The 22,819-nt window shown below is 36.7% G+C and overlaps 1 long non-coding RNA gene across 1 annotated transcript; it reads right to left on the bottom strand.

The window, feature by feature from the left end:
- Positions 1-1,549: 1,549 nt before the first annotated feature.
- LOC141555480 (uncharacterized) lies at positions 1,550-15,186 on the bottom strand. The gene is made up of 3 exons (XR_012486201.1): positions 15,060-15,186; positions 3,926-4,080; positions 1,550-1,909 (listed from the first exon to the last, which is right to left on the bottom strand). It is a non-coding gene; the product is annotated as an uncharacterized LOC141555480 (long non-coding RNA).
- Between the last annotated feature and the right edge of the window lie 7,633 nt (positions 15,187-22,819).

A 22,819-nucleotide genomic window follows, 5' to 3' on the forward strand; every position in this document is an offset into this window, starting at 1 on the left:
ACACATTTGAGTTCCATATCAAAACAGGGGTGCTCCTACCTCCATAAAATCAGGAAAAGAGCTCAAAGAATCCAATAAAAAAAGTGTCCCATTCTGCCTAAGGCAATGCACCCATGCATTTGGTTGTCAGCCAAACAAGTAGGCAAATGGTTTCTTCTCTCTTTCCTCCGGATGAATATATTGGAGGAACCATTTCCCCAGCAGTGTGAATATCATTTTATGCAGCTGTACTAGAAGAGGAACTAGAAACTGATACTAGAATATGCTTCCCATCTCTGTACAAAAATGTCCACCTTCAGAGAGACTTCTAGAACTCCCTCTCAAAGACCTCTCTTTATAAGCTAGTGGCTGTCCTCTGGGCCACACATCAGGTAGATGTACACACTAGATTTGGCTAAGGACTCAAATCCCTATTATAAATTTCCAGTTGGATCACAGTCACACAGCTACAGTGGGCAAAACCTCCACACAACTAGAGGCAAGGCAAAGTAGAAAGTTTTCACTGACTTTGCTAAGTTCTGGGAACTAGAAAGCCACCAAGAAGGAGAAGCATGAGCTGAATCTGGGGTCCATGTGTCATTAAAATACAGTCCAAGTAATAGGCATGCTGTTACTATTAAGTCTCAATTAAGAAGTGACTTGAATCTGTTCTAGATCTTTTAAAATTTTAATTTAAATGTTTTTAATTAGGAAAAATAATTTCCTCTCTCACCACCTCCATAAAAAAGAAACCCATGTGCATAATCAACTAAAACAAACTTCCACATTAGCTTTATCCAAAAAATATGTGGCTCATGTTTCTTCCTTAGCTCTCTAGAATTGTGGTTGATTATAGCATCAATGAGAGTTCTTAAACCTTACAAAGTTGTCTTTTTATAATTTATTAATTAGTTTTCTTATTCTTGTTACTTCAGTCTGCATTAGTTCATACAACTCTTCCCAGGTTTCCATGAAATAATCCTTTTTAAATCCATATGCCATAATTTGTCAATTCATTTCTCAACTGATGGGATCCATCTGCTGTAGATTTTGCTGCAATATAGAGTAGGTGGGAAGAGGCTTCCTTAGTAATGTCTTCCCTCATTCCCCCAGCTAAGAGTGTTCTGTCTTTTCTCAACATTTCTAGAGTGTTTTGTCTAAATCCTTATCTGTTTCCATCATGGTTTCTTATATATTTTATTTATCCATTCATGTTTCAAATTTGGCAGATGCCAAATATGAGATATTCCCTGCCCTCACAGGGCTCACATTTTATAGGAAAACAATGTGCACATATGTAAGTGTAGTGGGATGATCAAGGAAATCTTCTGTTCCCTACTACCTAATTCAATTCTCTCCAGAGCTAAACATGCACCCTGGCTCCTTCTGATAGGCAGGCCCATTGTTTTTTTTTTTTATTATTAAATTTATTTTTATTTTTTATAATTATAACTTTTTATTGACAGTACATATGCATGGGTAATTTTTTTTACAACATTATCCCTTGCACTCACTTATGTTCCAATTTTTCCTTTCCCTCCCTCCATCCCCTCCCCTAGATGGCAGGCAGTCTTATACATGTTAAATATGTTATAGTATATCCTAGATACAATATATGTGTGCAGAACCGAATTTCTTGTTGCACAGGAAGAATTGGATTCAGAAGGTAAAAATAACCTAGAAAGAAAAACAAAAATGCAAACAGTTTCCACTCATTTCCTAGTATTCCTTCTCTGGGTGTAGTTGTTTCTGTTCATCATTGATCAACTGGAACTGAATTAGATCTTCTCTACATTGAAGATATCCACTTCCATCAGGATACATCCTCATACAGTATCTTTGTTGAAGTGTATAATGATCTCCTGGTTCTGCTCATTTCCCTCAGCATCAGTTCATGTAAGTCTCTCCAAGCCTCTCTGTATCCATCCTACTGAACAGACCCATTGTTAAAGTATATGTACAAATAAAAAAAATTTGGTTCCCCATGACTGAAGGTTGTATCAAAAATGAGTGGTATCTGAACAGGAAAGAGTTGCTCAGTAGACTTTTAAAGTAGGAGAAAACTTAGAGGATCATAAATTTAGGGTGAGAAGAGAACTTTGAGGTCATTGAGTCCAGACCTTTATTTTATTGATTAAAAAACTTAAACACACAGATTAAATGATTTGTTATACAACAAATAAGTGTCTAAGCTGAGAGGTGACCCCAAGTTACTGCAATGTCTAATATTCTATGTACTCGATAGTATTGTTCTCTTCCACTATTTTTCTCTCTTCCATCTAACACTTATATAATATTTTAAAGTTTAAATAAAGTATTTTGCATGTTATTTCATTTAGTTCTCACAGAGTCCTGTAAAAGCTGGAGCTATGATTATTTCCATCTTATGAAAAAAGGGTGACACAAATATGATTCTAATTCAGATCTTCCTGACTCCACGGCCAAGCCTCCATCCCTCTTTTTGCCCCCTTGTTGAGTATCATATATGTTAGGACTCTGACACCTTTTTAATCTCCTTTCCCTGACTTCTCAGCAGTTATAGGGTTTGCTCTCAATGGCAATTAAGAGCCGATGCCTATCCAGGTTGAGTTCAAATCTCTGGCTCTTTTATCTGTTTTGTGTTTCTTCTTCTAAGTACATCTTGAGATGGATATTCCTAACCTTGGTGGAAATCCTATAAATCCAGTGCTTCTCGGTCCAAAGGCTGGTCTCTTAAATAACTTCTTAAAGGAAGATGAGCTCAAAGCACATACAGCATGACTTATCAGAAGATATGGATCTTGTGAATTGCTTAGAAAGGACACAGAGGATATGAAGTAAAATGCCTTTTCAATAATATCATAAAATGTTTTATTTTTTAATGTTTTAAATATTAGCCTTTTAAAAGAAACTGGGGGAAATTTTCATCATTCTTTGAATATTTGTCAACAGGTAATTATAAACCTTTATGTTTTGAGTAAGCAGCTAAGTAGGGTAGTGGGTAGAATGTTGGGTTTAGATTCAGGAATATTTGAGTTCAAATTTACTTCAGATACATATTAGCTGTGTGACTGCTAGCCAAGTCTGTAAAAAGGGACAATAAATGGCTACCCTACCTCCCAAGATTGTTGCGAATATTAAATGAGATAACATATAAATTATTTTGCAAAACTTTAAGTGCTATATAAATGCTAACTACTGTTATTATATAATGAAAGAGATAAATAGCTTTCCTATACTTGATTGATTTTGTATACTGAATGACTTTATGAAAGATAGTCCATCAATCCATTTTGAGATGAACTCTCTATGAGCCAGGCCAAAAATTTATTTGAAAGCTTATCTCCCTTTTTTTGTAGAGAAAGGTGAAAAGATTGTAGTAGTAGTATGTGTAATAATCCAGAGACAATAAGAAAAATCTTGACCCCCTCTCTTTAGAGGTTAAGCTCCCTCAGGGACTGAAACTAGTTCACATTATCCCAGAACTGGGACCTCTTAGTGTGAGGTAATAACCCATCATTAACCAATGTCATTTAACTCACTAGTATTCCCAGGTAATTCTCTAAGGAGTTGCCAGAGGGTATATACCCTCATAAATGCAGGAAACAAAACAGAACACTGAGAGACTACTGAAGAGTGGGTTTTTTTTTTTTTTTTTCTATAGCAGCTGAGAGAATCAGGACAAACCTCATGGTCATGATAACCCTGAAGCTGAAATTTGAAGGAAGCTAGGGTTTCTGAGAGGCAGAAATAAGATGGGAGGCTAATTCCAGATATGGGAGGTAGCCAGGCAAAGTTCCAGAGATAGAACAGCAACGAAGCTAGTTTGGTAATAAGTATAGTATGAAAAGAATAATGTATAACTCTAGAAAGATTGATTAGAACCAGAATGCAAGGAGCCGAATGGATAGATCTGAAGTCAGTAGGACTCATCTTCTTTGATTCAAATCTGGTTTCAGATACTTACTAGCTGGATGATTCTGTGCAAGTGACTTAATCCTGTTGGTCTCAGTTTCCTCCTCTGTGAAATGAGCTGGAGAAGGAAATGGCAAACTTCTCCAGTATGTCTGCCAGGAAAACCCCAGATGGGTTCATGGAGAGTTTGATATGACTGAAAAATAACTGAACAACAAAGCAAAGCAGAAGTTCCATGACTATTTTTTTTTAAATCTTTGTATCCCCAGCATCTGTCATTGTACCTTGAATGTAATAGGTAATTTCAGGTTGAAATAAATAAATAGGACAAGTACTAGCAAAGGAGGGAGAAATAACTCCCATTAAAGGTGCTTCCAGATTTATCATTTGGAAAATTTTCCTTGTTTTAATCTGACACTTTCCCTTTAACCCAAATAATTCTTGCTACCATCTAATTCCAATTCTTCCTTATGGGCAATTTAGAACAATCAATTATTACTCAGCCTACTTGATAATGACTTTTAATTACTGAACAATAATTTATTAAAAGCCTGCTATGTAACCACCTCCTCTATTCAAACTTCCATCTATTTACAAACGTCACAGTTATAATTGAGGGTTTTCCCTTCTATGTTAAACACTCTTCATTACTCAACTCTTTCTCTCATGGGTATTATATTTTGAGAAGTTACTTTAATAAAACACTTGCATGGACCTAATCTGAGTTCTGAGAAACATTACAGGACTCACCCACCACCAGATGCTAATTAACAAATTCCTTTGTGGCTCTAATTTGTTGACAATAAAGAAATCTGCCCACACAATCTTCGTCTGAAAATGACAATTCTGTAACAGTAATTCCACCCACTCTTAAGGACACCAAGCCTTCTAACCCATTCATTCTCTACTCTGAATGTCAAAAACTACATGGAAGCTATAAAGTTTGGTCTCTGATTCAGTCAACATTTCAGAAATGTTTAATACATCCCTTCTACCTCCTCTCTCTTCTACTTCCAGATACTTTTGTATCTGAATTTCTCTATTCCTGAGAATGAAAGTAACTTGTAACTTGGTGTTTGCAACCTTTTATGAAGTCCTCAAGTAAATATTACTGTTACATTGATCCTAGAATAGGATAGGTTTGACACTAATGGTTTATTTTCTAGACTTTAAACCTATGCATGGGTCAATAATCTGAGTGTTTTTCTTTTCACCAACCCGGAAGTTTGAACAGCAAGTCTGCAATATCTTTGACATTACTATACTGAAGCATCAAATTTTAGCTGCCATTTTATATTATAAATATGTGAGTGTTTTCCCTGCAGGAACATCATATTAGGGTTGGTAGAAATTGATACAGCACAGGAGCTCTGTCTTTAAAAATGTCAAATACTTCTTAGCGAAAAAAAAATTAATGGAACCTCTTTTTTTGCCTATGAAATTAACTGTGATGATGAGGTCAAAAAAGTTAATACAATCAAGAAATCTGGTTTGACCTGACTCTGACACTTACTGGCTATGTGAGCATGGGCAAGTCTCTTAATTTTTCTGAGCTTCAGTTTCTCCATCTGGTAAATGTGATATCTCAAACTATTTATCTAGCATGACAGAAGATGCCCACTCTCTTCTGTTAAAGGGCTCTAGCTCTAGTAGAGTGGGGGGGAACCTGACCTCTAAAGAGAGGAGATAGATTTTCCCCTTTCTCACACTCTCTGACTCCTCATGTTCCCAAACAGAGCCCCAGAGAAAATCACTTAAAATACAGATTTGGTTTAGGTTTAGGGTATTCTTAAAAAGAATCAAAAGAGTCTTCCAGAAAGGCATTCAGTGTAAAAGGTAGATCAGATATAATGTAGAACTTATTTCCTCTACAGGGGGAAAATGCTTGAAACACTAAAGATTTATAAGAATTCATTGACAATGACTTAAAACATGAAACAGTAATTTATACCTGGTACTATACTCTCCCAGGAAGTTGGTACTTAAAACATAAAAAATAAAACATGATGAGGTACTGCTGAACAGACATTTCAATTTCAATTTGATATTCCTTTTCTAAATAATTTCCCTCAGGGGGAAAAGGAGTGAAGAGATACATATACACAGAAAGAAATGGAGATAGATAGATAGAGAAAGAGTCAGAGACAAAGAGAGACAAAGACAGAAAGAAAGCGTTCCATGCTGCACATTTAGGAGAGGAAGAAGAAAAAGTAAGAGTGGAAGTTGTCTCTCTCTTTAAAGTCAACTAAGTGGACAGCACTTCTGGCTCAGTGGCTAGTCATCTTTGAGATAGCCTTCTTCCCCTTCTGCCAATATGATGATGACTAATTACTGTATTATCCCAAAGTCCATCACCATGAGCATGTATGTACCTGGAAGTTGCCGTGGAGTTCAGCTCAGCTTCATGAATGCTCCTATGGGGTATGCCCTAACCAGAGCAAATGAGAAAGTTGGGAACAATCATCTTCAATCTTTTTTGTGTTTTTGTGCAGTATCATAACAGCTATGGGTTGTTGTAACTATCAAATAGGATAGCATATTAAAATTTTTGTAAACTTCAAATGAGCTATGCAATATATATTGTGATGATTCACTAGGTAGATCAGGAAACCGTCCTCTATGGCTTTGAGCATGGGATTATACTGACCATTTTCTAAGATATTTTTGGACAAAGAATATGCGTTTGTTGGAAAAAAATTATTTTAAATTTTTAAATTTTAAATTTTAAACTTTTTATCTTTAACAATTTTCACACTGACCAAGATAAGTCTTCTCCTCCTTTTCACTTTCCTTCATTCTTCTTCTTTACTCAAAATATACATAGGTTTTCAAAGCCACTTGATTGTTGTTCATCCTTCATTAAGAAAGAGCACCAATGACATCAGGATGGCAGTGTTTTACCTTTTAAGTGAATTGGATTTAAGCAAGGCTTTGATTTGAGCAGAGCTATCAGTCTCAATCTCTCTAACAGTCATCAAAATCCTTATCCAGGGGTTCTCAAACTACGGCCCGCAGGCCATATGTGGCCTGCTGAAGACGTTTATATGGCCCCACAGGTTATGGCAAATGGGCTGAGGGGTGGAGACAGTGTGAGTCTGGCCCTCCAACAGTCTGAGGGACAGTGAACTGGCCCCTATTTAAAAAGTTTGAGGACCACTGAAAGACTATTGGTGATAGCCATTTGAAAAAAGCTTCTGAAGAAAAAAAGTAAATTATTAATTATAGCCTGGCTTGTAATTTTTAATAGTTCATTAATCAGGCTTGGATCAGAAGAAATGGAATTTCTTTGGGGTTTGAGCTCGACTAACTGGTAAGTTTTGGGATGGCCAAATTTTCCCTAGCTTCAGAGAACTCTGAAGGAAACACCTCTTTTTGTACTGTGTAGTACGTAAAACAAATTGCAACAGCCAGTCCTACTTTATCCTCCAGCATCCCTAGAAGACATCTCAACTTTAAGTACAGAAGTATCTAACTACTGACAATTAGTCCATGTTGAGAATGAGAGGCTCTCAAGACTCTACTGATGTAGAAGCTGATTGTCTTATCACCAAACTCCACAAAGCTTATGTCTTCAGCAGCTTGGGTGTGGACTAATTTCTTGGATTTACTTCCTTCTTTCATCAGAAAATGAAATGAATTCATTCAAAACAGGTCCTGAACTAATAAAAGTTCCCATTACTTTAGGAATAAGAAGGAATCAATCAATCAATCAATGAGGATTTATTAAGTGTCTACCTGTTAGGCACTGGGGAGACAAAAATAAAAATAAAATAATCCCTTTTCCCAAGGAGTTCACATTTTTGTCATAGGAAAGAATATAATGGACAATGAAAACATAAATATAAAGAAGTATGCAAAACAAACCTCTATATAAAATAAATACAAGTTGATTTAGTGAGAAGGCACTACAAGTTATAGGCAGAGAGGGGGGAATTAAAGAAAAATCTCTTTTCAGTGCAATAGGTGGCACAGTGGATAGAATCCTGAAGTCTGGGAGATCTAAGTTCAAAAACTTAACAGCTATGTGACCTTGGGTAAGTCACTTAATCCTGTTCGCTTCAGTTTCCTCATTTGGAAAATGAACAGAAAAGGAAATGGCAAATAACTTCAGTGTCTTTGCCAAGAAAACCTCAAATGGGATCACAGAGATTCAGATACCATTGAAAAATGAGTGCACAATAAGAAAAAAGTCTCTTTTCTTTTAGCTCATTTTCTAAAGAAGATAGGGAAGACTACTGATAGCCGCCTTACTGACAAATAGTAGGACTAGACTAAAAGGAAACCCAGAAGGACCTAAGTCTAACTACCTCATTTTATAGATGAGTGAACTAAGGCCTGGTGAACTAAAATATCTTACCCAAAGTCACATGAGCATGAAGAGGCAGAATCCAGGTTCTCAAATGCTAGATCCTCAAATCTTTCCATTATATCATCCTGCTTTCTTATATAAGCTTAGGAATTGAGTCAGAGAAAGGATAGCATAGAAATTATCAGTTAAAGGCACATTAGGTGTGCTTTTGGGGGAGAGGTGACCACTTTTGACTTAAGGTACATACTATGATGGTCCTATGATGATTGAAAGGCACTTCAATACATCTTTTCTGGAAAAAAAGTATCTTTTACTTTATAGTTTGTTTTGTCTAAATGACCCACAAATTTGGAGTGATGGGATAGTGTTGTTAGGAGCCATAATCATACCTGAGAAGCATATATTAGGAGGCAGCCTGTGTAAAACTTAAAACTTATATAAATGTCAATTATTGTTAAATGTCTATTGTTAGAAGAATTCTATGCTAGACCCTTGGGGAGATATATGATTTAGATAAGACATGATCCTTGCTCTCAGGGAACTTAGTAATGCATGACATACATAAATAAATATAGTATAAAATTATATAAGACTCTTGCATAAGGGGAAGGCAAACATGATGTGTGAGATCCAAGGGAAGAAAAGTCATCTAAGGGGATCAGGTAAGAGTTCATAAAGGAGGTAAAATTTAATTTGGCAGTTAAAAGATGAATAAGAAATGCAGTAGACAGAAGGTGGTTATTGGTGGTGGTGGTGGTGATAGTGGTGACAAAGAACAACTTAAACAAAGATAGATATAAGAGTGTCATAAGGTGAGGAGGCACAGTGAATAGCCAGAGTGTGGATAGATTTCCTTTGGAAAGAATTCATAATTCCAGAGGACCAATGATGAAGCATTCCATCTATCTCCTAACAGAAAAATGATACATTCTGTTTACAGGATGAGACATAATCTGGGGGAAACTTAGCAGATGAGGGAATTTGGTTTGCTGGGCTATAAATCTTTATGACAATAATTTGGCTCCCCAAAATGAATCAGGAAGAGAAAATAAATTTATATACATAAAATTTTATTTTAAAGTTTTTTGATTCCAATACAATTCACTTTGTTTGTGATTCCACCTATTTTATTTCATGAATTTAAAATCATTATTCTGAGGAGACTGTCCATAGCAAAAAGAAAATTAAGAACTCATATAGAGCACACAAAGTAGTATGTGATGAGGTTAGGAAGGTAGAGTGACTACCATATGGTTGAGAACTTGAAATGAATTTAACTTTTTTTTTACTGAGTTAGGAAATAAAGAATCATTGAAGGATTTTGAATAGAGCAGTGGAATGACTAAATTGATGCCTAAGGAAGATTACTCTCACAATAGAAGGATAGAGTGAATGAATCAAAAGGGGTAAATGATTAGAAGTGGAAAGACTTATTAGAAAACATTTTACTGTAATAGTCCAACCTGGTGATAATAAAGGGCTGAATCAGTGTGACAGCAATAAGAAGAGGGGAAGGGGAATGGGAGAGATATTGTGGAGAGAGAATTCAACTCAATAACTATTGATTAGATTTCTGATATGTGAAAAGTCCTGATTTAGGCATTGTGGATGCAGGAAAAAAGAACAGAATCAACAGGACTTGGTAACTGACTGAATGTCATAACTTAGGAAGAATGAAAATGAGTTCAAGATAATTCTAAGAATTTGAAGACAGGAGATTGAATAAAAGCTGGTGCCCCTGGAAGGTAATGGAGTCAGAAGGAGATAAAGATTTTTTTTTTTTACATAGGGTAATAATCTTTGTTTTGGATATTTTTACTATGGCCATCCAGGCCATAGACAATTAAGAGTTCAATCAATTCCAGGGGTTCTCAAACTAGGGCCCTCTGGCCATATGCGGCCTGCTGAGGACTTTTATCCAGCCTGCCCAGTTAAGGCAAATGGGCTGAGGGGCGGAGACAGAGTGTGAGTTTTTGTTTTTACTATAGTCCGGCCCTCCAACAGTCTGAGAGACAATGAACTGGCCCCTATTTAAAAAGTTTGAGGACCACTGAATCAATAAACATTTATTAAGCACATAATATGTGCTGGATATTGTGCTAAGAATACAGAAAGAAGCCAAAACATTATAAACAAACCTAAAATAACCCCTGTCCTCAAGGAGCTTACAATCTAATGAGAAAGACAATATGCAAATAAACACAGGGCAAATAGGAAATAACAGACAGCAATAATACAATGAAATTAAGAGAGGGTAGAAACTAGATCTAGAAAGTGTGATCTGAGTTTATCACACACTTCTGGAAATTATCTATATGGAGTTAATAATTAAAGCTGTGGAAAGGAATGAGATTACCAAGGGAAAGGGTATAGATAGAGAAGAGAAGATGGACAGGTACATCCTTAAGGGACTAGTAAAGAAAAGGAAGAGAATGAAATTATGAAATTAGAAAAGGAGGAGAATAGGCACTATGGAGTTCCTGAAGAAAAGGAGGAGAGATTATCTAGAACAAAGTTTCTTAAACTGTGAGTTGTGACTCCATATAGGATTTCATAACTGAAGGTAGGAATTGCAAAATGATTTATTATCAGTAAATGTTTGGTTTGTGTACCTGTTTAATGTACCCCTATACCAAGAGTCATGTAAAAATTTCTCAGGTGTTTTCACTGAGGTGAAGAGTGGAACGTTTAAGAAAAAGGTCAATGAGGATGAACAAGCTTTTGGATTTAGTGATTAGGAAATTATTGGGGTGACCTTTGAGAGAAAAGTTTCAGTAGAATAGTGAGAATGGAAGCCTCAATGCAAAAGGTGGAAAAAATGGAGGCATTGGGTATAAAAGGTTTTTTGTTAATTTTTTTTTTCTCCTCTGAAATTTGACAATAAAGAAGGGGCAGAAAGATGGGGCAATGGCTGGATGGTGGGCAAAGGATGAGAAATTATTATTGGGTGACGAACACAATTATGATCACATGGACAGAAACCAATGAAGATGAAGAAATTTAAGATGTATAGGAGAGTGGATAGGGAGGATTTCAGGAATGTGTTAAAGCACGGGCAGCTCCTACCAGGATTTGCAGATTAATCTTAGTCTTGCAGCTGCTGCTTTTGATTAACTAATAGTAATAATTTCCAGGAAAAACTGAATGTATCACATAGGTCCAACTGCTGCCCTCTTGGTGGCTTTTGAATTGAATCAGACAGTTGTCCTTTCAGTCTGTGTAAGTTCCAACATGCCAGCTGCTTTGGATATAACCATCTTTCAGGACATATGAAATCAGAGACTTCCAGTCAAAGTGACTTTCATTTAATTCCTTCGCTTTTGGTTAGTTAGATAAAACTGGAATAATATGTAGGAGAAAACTTAAGTTCTTAAAACAATCCAAAGACTAGCTGGGTTGGGAGACTGAAGGCATATTGGGCACTAACAAGGCAAACTGAACGGTCCTTCTTTCTCCTTTCCTGATGAGACTTCTTCCATTACTGAGACTTCTGAAGCTCAGCACCTGTGACTAGATGAGTTATGGGCCGCACATTGTCATGTCTCTATGGGGAGAAACAGGAGGTGGGCAACTTACCCTAAGAACCGAGTTTGGGTGATTTTCTGTCTTATCCCTCACCTTAGATTTCCCCAATTATTTATAAAGGAAAACTAAACTAAACTCCCTTTAAGATTTTGCTTTTTGAGTTAATTTAATTAATTTGAATTGATATTTCAGATGCCCATTCTATTAGAAACAAAAACCTCAAATTCATCTAGCCTTCTTCAAAGATGAATTCTGTCTTGATTTGCAAACTACTTTGTTATGATTGGTGTACTTGTGCTTCCTGCTTATTTCTTGCCTTTTATCATAATTTCTCTCCTCTCATATTCACCTCAATGTATTTAAATTTTTTTTTAAAGGATCTGATAGGAATCTTGAGGAATCTTAAGTTTAGATGGGAGGTAGAAGGGGAATTTCAGCCCTGATGGGAACCCTAGCCAATTATAGCTCTCAGGCTTCCACTTACAGGGAATTGCATCATATTTGTTTGTTGGGAGGATAACAACTTACAGGGAAATCAGTGTAGAAACGCTTTTGCTCTGGGAGAGAGTTTGGGATTCACTGGAAGCATTCTGAGTTTTTCCCTGCATGAATAACAGATCAATGTGTTTTTCTGTACACCCTTTTGCTCTTCTGGCTCTGTTATTACCCTGCTGCTGCTGCTGCTGGAGGTCATGCCAACTGTTTAATTACATGGAAAGTTATGAAATTTCCAGGGCACCAGAACATTGTTCGACTGTGCATCCTCAAAGAAAATAAACTTCTTTTTCTCCAATGGGGAACATTTGCCAGTAAGCTACTGCGTCTGGTGTGAGCACATGCATAAATCCTATCCAGGGACGGAGCATGGTTGGGGGAGAACCTTGGTTCACCTTTCCATAGAGCACTACCGATCCTGAGTACAATAGAGCCATTTTAAACCCAGAGAGAGATTACATCTGAGTACTTCAAGTCAGACTTTTCCTTTCATTGAATGTAAACAATAAAATCTCTCTATGAAGCCTTTCCTGCTTCACTTAGAAACAGAGGACTGCATTCTCACTGTGAACAGACCTATAAAACCCTGAGTTTCATTTTTTTTTAAAGTGTTTTTGTTAAAGGGATGATTATGTGGACCTGAATTTTCCCACAATGCCCTTGCCCACAGAGAAAGAGATCTGAGGAGGAAGGGTCGGGTCCAGGGGAAATCGAGGTTGAGGGGTGGGGTTCATTCAGTATGACACGACTTGGGATCACAGAGGCATCTGGGTTTCCCATAGTGCAGTTGTTCTATCTGCCTGCATGCTGGGGGAAAACAAACACTATAAAAGTTTTTACCCCGTTTGGAAAAAAAGTAATGAAAACAGACCTTTAGTAATTCTCGAGAACAGTTCTTTTTCGTGAGGCATTAACTGCACTTTCTACAGGAAACAGCTTGCCCAGTGCAGAGGGTGGGGCCCTCTCTTATTTCTCTAAACACTTTGGGTGGGGGGAAGGATAAGGCACAAAATACCAAATGTTAGCTTTAACCCTCAAAGTCCAAAAACTCTAGGTTACGGAAAGGTCACTTTCAAGCATGCTGTAACAAGTGGGCCTAAGCTCAGACATCTGGCTATGTCTTGTCTCCTTGCAGAAGCCTATGTCCTCCCTCCTATGAGAAGCTAAATGGCTGGGGAGGGGGAGAGTCACAAAATTCACAATGTTCAAAGTCATCATAGCCTGTAAATTGATTAACTAGTAGGAGATGTTGGTGAGGGCACCAGGTTAAATACTGAAAAAAAGGTTTTTCTCTGATTCTTCCTCCCGGAAGCTAATTTAAACCATATCAAAGTTTTGGGGTGTGTGTGTGTGTGAGTTTGTGTGTGTGTTTTAATGAAGGCATTCCTAGTGCCATTGTGCTATAAATCCTGTCTGATCCAACCTTCAAATATTTATGCAAACTGAAATATGTCTGGAAAGAAGTCAAAACAAAACAAATATGCCACACAGCCTCCTCACTCCATCGTGTCCCTCCTCCCTCATTTACATGCATGCTTAAGCTTCTCCAACTGGCTCCCAACTGTTAGGGGGGTGGTTAATTAGTGATAATTGCTGAGACAATTCCTTTGAGTGCGCTGATGGCCTCCTGCCTTGCCAACCAATTTAGTCTGCAGCTTTCGGCTGTTGTGAAATGCATTAACAGCATTTTTTTTTTTTTTTTTTATTGTGGCAGATAAATGCGATTGGGTTAGTCTCCCTATGACTCGCTGCTGAAACAATTATTACCTTTTAAATATACCTGTGAGTTAGTCATAGCCTGTTCTCCCTGGGCTGAACTCAGAGTTTACTCTTGTCATCCCCTTGTGATTAGGATGCGCTTTTTCCCCACTATAAGGAGCAAGTGTGGTGTTGTGCTGGGTAGGGCTGGACCGGGTTCTGTCTGCCTTTAATGGGCAGCTCTCTGCTGATAATATTGGATGCTTTCAGATCTGGGTGCCTTTGGGATGCCTCCATCCATCTGTTAACTTTTGGAACTATACAGTTAGAAAGAGAAGGAGGATGCTTTGTGAAACCCCAAGGAAGGCACCAGCCACCAGGGTGAATTGTTTGAATGTTCCTTAAAAGATTTCCTCCCGCTCCTGAGTCTGACATGCAGGAAATGAGCCGATAGCTGATTCCTTTTCTCAAGTAGCCTATGTATAATTGGGGAGAAGGAGCAGAGGCAAACCAAAGAGAACATGACTCATGGTGGTTTACAAGCATGCAGGTATGAGAGCTAAAGAGCCTGGGAAGTGAGCCAGTTAAAGATAAGGAAGGTTGCTGGAGGAATTGGAAGTCACTAGAATAGGCCAATGATGGGACATTTGGGAGAAGATTCTTTACTTCTTTCTACCCAGACCCCATCCAAATCCCAATCAGTTCTTACCATTACAGGATGTTTGAGCTGGATATTTCAAAAATGAAAGAACTGAAACCTAGATTGATGAAATAACTTGACCAAGATTTCAGGTACTATGTTGTATTTAGAGGCAGATATGTATTATGTGAATGGATTGCTGGGCTTGGAATCTGGAAAACCAAAATTTGAATCTGGCCTCAGACACACATTAATTATGTGACTCTGGGAAAGGTAATTAATACTGTTCCCTCAGTTTCCGCAATTGTAAAATAAACTGCAGAAGGAAATGCAAACTACTTCAATGTCTTTGCCAAAATAACCCCTAAAGGGGTCACAAAAAGTCTAAAATAACTGAAAACAACTAAACAACAATAATAAATTCAGATATTTACTAGCTGTGTGAGCCTAAGCAGGTGATTTAATGCATTTTAGTCTCAGATTCTTTATATGTAAAATAGGGATAATAATAGCACTTACCTGCCAAGGTTGTTGTTGAGGATCAAACTACCTAACATGTAAAACATTTTGCAAACCTTAAAGTATTATAATAAATGCTAACCAGTAGCACAGCAGAGGAGGTGGTAGTCCCTCCAGCATTCACACCCTGCTGTGCTTTTTCTGGTATACCACAGTTCCTCTCTTACTCAACACTGGCATACTTAACTAACCTGCTTGGGGACCTGCATATATTAAATTCTCATTGGCTACACCCTTCATCTTTCTATGCATTAGACAGTTGGAGCTAGTCTGTAAAGACCTGATGGAAGAGTGAGTTGAACAGAATATTGAAGAAGGGAAGGGGCTTTGGTTTGATAGAAATGAAGTAGGGAGGATACTGGAGGTGGGAAGACTGGCCTGTGGGTTAGGTGTGCCATGGAGGGGTGACTAGTGAGGGGGAGGCCAGTTCAGAAAGTCTTCAGGGGAGAGCAGGGGTGTGGAAAATCTTTATTTGGATGTCAGTTTTCTGGGCAGTGGAAACTTGTGCTCACAAGGAATGACACTTTCAAACAATTCTTGTTGCTGAGTGTAGGATAAATTAATTGGGGTGGGGAAAAGAGAAGAGCAGAAGGGAGAAGTCTCTCACATTCAGTTCAGGTGCAAGGGAAGGAAGGCCTGGAGGAAACCATGACATATTTTTAGTTTCCTTTGAAACTACCTCAGTTTAGTGAAGAGCAGTTAGTAGAGCACAACAAGTACTCAGTCTCTCTAAAATCAAAAATCAAATACCGCAAATAATGTATTACTAGCCAGGGGAATTGAGAATAATTTTTTTTTAATTACTGATTTTTTCCCACCATGTTTTCATATATTCAATAATTGAAAAATCAAGCAATCAACATGCATTTGTTAAGATTATATTCTTAATCTATGCTAGATACTTAGAATGCAAAGACAAAAAATGAAATTCCATTCTATTGTGGGAGACAACATTTACCACCATTCCCCAACTTTTTTTTTTTTTTTTAATTCTTTTCCTGAAATTAGTAAGGCATTAAAGAGAGTTGCATGGTATGGATAAATACATGAGGAAATTGAGGCTCAAAAATGCAAAAAGAGCTAGGGAGACCTCAGCTGGGTCTCTTTAACCCAAATCCCATGTTTCCTTTGCTGTAACATGCAAAAGGAATATAACAGTTTCTCTCAGAATATCCCTTAGTGACACTATCAGATTCAGAATCCTTGGTGGAAGAAAATATTGTGTGACTTACAATCCTGAATTGTTAGTCCTATTTTCATCTTTAGAATCATTTTATATTTATATATATTTTGTAGTTATACTTCTTGTAGAGGTGCTGTTTTCCACAGTAGAATGTAGGCTCCTTGAGGGCAGGTAATATTTCATTTTGGTGATTGATGGAGTAGGCACTGAAGTATTTATTGAATTAAATTGCTTTTTGAGTTGAATCAAAGCTCTGTATAAATTTTTTTTATTTTTCTTTTCTGCCAGGAAAATTAAGACAAAAACTAGTAACTAGCTAGCCCTTATATAAGATTTATAAAGCACTTTACCTCTATTATCCTATGTGATCTTTAGAAGTCTAAGCAAGTTACTCTAAGAACAAGAAATAAAATCTATTTTCCCTTTAAATTAAACAATTGCCTCAAGGGCCCCTAAGTTAATGAAGTTCTACTACCCACATATGCTTAAACAAGGTATGGAGGTGACCCTAGCTTCTTGAAGGCTATACCAGTGGAACACAAGTTCTGACAGGAGCTAACAAGTTGGCAAGACTTAGGATGGACATGGTGATGAAACAGTCCACTCTCTAAGGACCAACCTGATTAAGTGTAGTAGCTTATGGAGAAGCAAGAGTGGAAATCTCTAGTGTCTCCTTCCCCTACTCACCCCAAAGGGAGACTTTAAGAAGCAGGAGATAAGGGGCAGAGGCAGGCTAACCTAGTTTCTTCAGAAAGAGGGAGTCCTATGCTAGAATCATATCTGTCCCCCTTCAAATATTGTTTACTAGAAGAAATAACTTCAAGCTTCAAACTAAATTCTTGATTTCTGCTCATTAATAGGGGAAAATGGCACCAAGTTCTGTATCCAGGGTTTGACTCCTTTTCTACCAAATACCAATTTCACAATGTATTTACATAGTAGGTAGAAAAGAAGCCCATTCATTCAAGTTGATAGAAAAACAGAGATCAAAGTATACATTTGAGAATATATGTCAGACAGTATTGAATGAAAGAGGTATCTCTTTGGAAGTGGGGTAATTCAATTCCACCCAGAGAGAGAGAGAGCCCCAGCTCTTAATTAGAATATTTTCAATAGCCCTTGAAGCTGAAAGCAGAAGAACCCTAAGAAACTAAAGAGATGAAATTTTTCTTCTGTTCTTCTCACCAGCTAGAGGCCATTAGTCTTCACCAGTAAGGGAAGAGTCCTATATCAGGGGGCTTTGGAGTTTGGTTTACGTAAATATGGAGGGGCTCATCATCAGAAGCTTGGGCTTACAGGCAATGATTTTTTTAGACCATGAAAACTCATGAAACTGAAAAACCCCACCACAAAAGGGTTCTAACTCCTACATGTGCCCCCTTCCATTTCCTTACTGATGGTCTCAAAGCAAAGCAAGAATTGACAGAGGTTTCAAATAGCCTAGTTCTTTGACTGACTACAAACATTAAATTAACTGTTGGTCCAAATAACTAAGAATAACTACATTTAAATTAGCACAACTCTGAGACTACCTCATATCCACTAGATTGGCAAAGATGACAAAAGAGGAAAAGTACAGGAGGGTTATGGGGAAGCAGGCATATTAACACACCATTAGTGGAACTGTGAGTTGGTCTAACCTTTGTGGAAAGCAGTTTGGGACCATACCTCAAAATCGTTTTATTGTTCTATTGAGGAAGAAGATTAAGGGGAAAAAAATCCTTGTTAATCTGAAAAAATAAAAGTAATTTTTGTTACTATTACATTATGCTTCAAGGAACATGTAATTTTTTTTCATACAACTCTGAACTGGGAAGCAGAAGAATTATGATCCCTATTTTACAGATGAAGAAATTGGGGACCTGAAAGGTTAAGTGATTTAGAAATGGAACTACATTTGCAAGGACTGTAGAAGTCTTTAAATACTGGTTTCCTAACTTCAGACCCAAAACTCTTTCCTCAAAAAATTCAGACCCCAAATTCTTTTCAGGCTATGAGACTCCTTTGGTGCAATCATTGTCTAATGTATTACCAAACTGATATGACACAGGGAGAGAATAAGCATTTATTTAGCACTTACTATGTGCCAGGTTCTATGCTAAGTGCTTTACAAATATTATCTCATTTCATCCTTGCAACAATCCTGAATGGTAAAGGCTCTTATTATCTCTATTTTACAGTTGAGGCAACCTAAGATTGCCCAGGATCACACAACTAATAATTATTTAAGGCCCAAATTGAATTCAATTCTCCTGACTTAATGCCCTGTCTACTGAGCCACTTAGGCACCTACCTAGCTGCTGCAAGGAACTAAAACATATACACCTTAACATTATCAACATAAATGAAACCAGAGAACAGAAAGAAATAATAGCTGAATAGAGTATATTACAGTTTCTTTTGAGAGGTGAATTGAGAAATTCATAGGATCATGAAATTTTAGATATCTCAGAAATAATTTTAGTTGTTTTCATAGTCTGACTTTTGGTCATAACTGCCTTGCAGTATTCAGGATATACTTAAGCAAACAGTCCACCTGGACAATAATTGAAGATATTTGCTAATATCTGTTGGTGAAAAATAAAAAATTGAGAAAGCATATGAAAAACTTAAGAAGACACTTCAAAAGAATTCAAAATATCCCTTGATACTCAATGACTTCATGGTAAAAGTGGGATGAGAGGAAATCTGCAAAAATTGTAAGGAAAAAAAAAGCACCATTTGGGATTAAGAAATGAGTCTAAAGTTTTAGAAATGATTCAGAATTCTTACACCTGTCAATCATTAGTGATTTAATGAAGAAGAGAGTTGGAATATGCTAGAGGTCATAAGCATTAAATATTACAAAGAAAAACAAAATGGACCCTCCTAATACCTAGCTGTCTCCATGAGGCAAACTCAGGAAAGGCTGAACTAAACTTCCAAGAAGCAGAGATGAAGAAGGAAAGCATTCTAGCCATGGAAAATAAAAAGAAAAGAGATGGAAAATGAAATATCAAATATTAGACTACATAAGATTAATGTGAAGTCAAGAAGAAAGGCAAATCAGTTTAGAAATATAGGTGTGGATAAGATTATGAAAAACATTAAATGAAAAGATAAAGAATTTTATTTTAGCCTGGAGGCTACATTGAGCCTCTGAAGCTCTCAAATTTGGCAGCTGTGTGGAAGATCAGAGAGTGGAGAATTTGGAAGCAGGGAGGAAAATTGTAGACTCTACAATGGTATAGTCTACTGGAGAACAATTGTAGACTCTATAATGGTAGTCTACTGGAGAATAATTGAAGACTCTATAATGGTAGAGTCTACTGGAATTTCATTCCAAGTTTCATCTTGGCATGAATAGACTTTCTTGATTTTTAAAAAGTAGTTCTAGATTTAAATGATATATTTATGTTCAGGGTATATGTACTGTAAATGCATTGAGTAAGTAGGTAAAAAAAGATGAACAAATTAAAAAAGGTTTGCGCAAATATATATATATATAAAGAGAGAGAGAGAGAGAGAGAGAGAGAGAGAGAGAGAGAGAGAGAGAGAGAGAGAGAGAGAGAGAGAGCGCACCAAAATATTTGGACCTGAAAAGTTCCATAGGATAATATTGTAAATTCTTTTTTTTTTTCAAACTACTTAACATTTTAAATCATTTTGTGATGAAGAATGACAGCATATTTGAAGAGCATGTAATCTCAGGATAGATGGCATTGCTGAACAGCATAGCATTCTACATCTTAGCATTCTACTCATCCTGCTAGCAATTAGTATTATAGTGCAAGGATTGTAAGAGTCTGGTTTAGGATAGAGAGAGAGAGAATAGTGTATTAGTAGGGAAAAGCAACCTGAAATTAGAATGAAAGATTGAAAGTATCTATAGAAAAGTAGGGAGTTTGGAATAGACCTCATACTCATGGAAGGTTTGGGAGAAAAACACAAAATGAATGGAGAATGACATGATTTCATTTTTCTTTTTTCTTTTTTTTTCTTTTTCTTCCTTTCTCCTTCCCTCTTCTCCTTTCCTCCCTCTCTCCCTCTTTCTTTTCCCTCCCTTACTCTTTCCCTTCCCTCCCCTCCCCTTCTTTCCTTCCTTCCTTCCTTCCTTCCTTCCTTCCTTCCTTCCTTCCTTCCTTCCTTCCTTCCTTCCTTCCTTCCTTCCTTCCTTCCTTCCTTCCTTCCTTCCTTCCTTCCTTCCTTCCTTCCTTCCTTTCTTCCTTCCTTCCTTCTCTCAGGTATATATCTATCAGTGAATGCATTAGGTCAAAGGGCATCAAAATTTTAGTTACTGTTTTTTTCCTATTTCCAAATAGTTTGCTAGAATCATTGAAACAATTCATAGTTCTATCAACATTGTATTAATGGATCTGTCTTGCCATAGCCTTTTCATTATTGACATTTTTCATTTTTATCATCTTTGCCAGTAACCTGTTATTTTATTTGTATTTCTCTGGTGGTTGTCTTTCATTTTCAAAGAGGATTATGACAAATGGGGTGCTCTTGACTCATGCGTGAATTGAATTCAAGAGAGGCAAAGTTGCACAAAGTCATAAACCTCATATTTTGTTTCAGTCATTGAAATCCAATGGCAAGACAAAAGTCAAGACAACAGATAATGGCCTTGGAAATTTGAAGTGCTCTATAGCACCTATTTTAGATGGCTTCATGGCCATCAACAAATTATTCTCATCTGCCCATTCTGCTGAGGAAGTTTTCATATGCTTAGGGTAGACATTATCTTAACTCAATGATGGGTTTGAGGACCATTGAGTACTCCCAATCCATCTACCTTTCTTCCAAAATGTTTTTTTTACCAGAATGTGGTTGCTGCACATGTTATAGCATCTTGGAGACATGGGTGAGAATTGAGTACCAGATACACACCAAAGGTGAATGAGCAGTCCTGAAAAGGGCTTAGAAGGCCCTCACACAAGAGATGGTAGCTCTTCTTGAACACCCTGTTTTCATATGATTATTGTTCATTTGAAATTATTCTTTTGAAAACTGCTTTTCATATTTTTTGGCCATTTATCTTCTATGGAATGGCTCTTGGTCTCATATATTTGTCTTAATTCTCTATATTTCTTGGCCACTGAATATTTCTCCATGATAGATGATCAAATATTTTCTCCACTCAGTGTCATCTCTTCTCAGTCTTGTTATATTGGTTTTGTTAATGCAAAAAATTGTAAAAATTTATTTAATCGAGATTTTCTCTTTTAACTCTTATGATCAATTTATCCTTGTATGATTAAAAAATTCTTCACCCTCTCCCATTTTAGCTAAAGTTATGAAAGGTTTCTTTTATTCATTTCTATCTTTTTTTTTAAAAAAAAAAAGACTGACTTTTGGTAACCAAATCTTATATCCATTTGTAATTTATGATTGTATATGGATAGGATACTGCTTTAAATCTGATTTGTCTCACTAATTTCTAGTTTCCTATCAATTCTAGATATATGGATATTGTATATAAATACCATGTTCTTGAGCTCATTACTGTGTTTTTTATTACTAGGAATATTTTTGATCCTAATTTGTCTACTCCATGACACTGATCTTGTCTACTTTTAACCAGTTCCCAATAATTTGAATGATTAGTCCTTTATAATATAGTTTGAGGTCTGTTAATATCTCAGCTTTGTTTTTTTTCCCTCTTAAAAAGTTGCTTTGAGATTCCAGGACTTTTGTTCCTCTAAATGACTTTCATTATTGTTTTATCTCAAGTCAGAAGAGAAAAGAAGGGAAAAATATCAAGGATGGAGAAGGATTTGTAAACATTCAGACATGGGAGATGGGACAATTTGAGGAATAGCAAGGAAGTCAATGTAATTGTGTAGTAGAATAAGTGAAAGGGCAATCAGGAAGGAGGGAGGAATAAGAAGACTAGAAAAATATGAAAGGAACAAGTTATAATCAGTTTTAAAGCTAAATGGGAGATTTACCTTTGATATTGGAGGTAATGAGCCAGTAGATGGAGGGAAGAGAGTGACGTGGTCAGACCTGTGTTTTAGAAATATTAATTTTATAACTGATTGAAGGATACACTAGAGAGAGTAAAGATGGGGCAGGGAAGCCAGCCAGAAGGCAATAGCTATAGTCCAAGAATGACAAAACAAAGGTCTGCATTAGGATGGTGGCAATGTTGGAGAAGAGAAGGAGATCTGCTATGTATGAAAGATATTGGGAAGTTAGAATTGACAGGATCTGGCAACAGGTTGTATACAACGGATTATTTATTCTATAAATTATCTCTTTGGTAATTTGATTGATATAGTGTTATATTGATTAATTAAGGTCAATTGCTTTTAGACCTGGAAGGGACTTTAGAGGTCATCTAATTCAACTCCTTCCTTTTTCAGATGAGGATTAATTGCTTAATCCAAAAAAAATCAAGTAACTTCCTTAACATCAGACAAGTAATAAACTGCAGAACTTGAAAATTTCTCCCCCTCCATTGAAGCCTTAAATCTTTTTTTCCCTTTTTGGAATATTTCCTCCCTCCTAACAAACTGGAGTGTGGAGATGTATACATTGAGTCTCTTCACAGTCTATCTCAGAAGGAAGGTCATATACTACATGAAAGTGA

This window comes from Sminthopsis crassicaudata, chromosome 1, assembly GCF_048593235.1.
Source record: "Sminthopsis crassicaudata isolate SCR6 chromosome 1, ASM4859323v1, whole genome shotgun sequence".
Classification (NCBI taxonomy): Eukaryota; Metazoa; Chordata; class Mammalia; order Dasyuromorphia; family Dasyuridae; genus Sminthopsis; species Sminthopsis crassicaudata.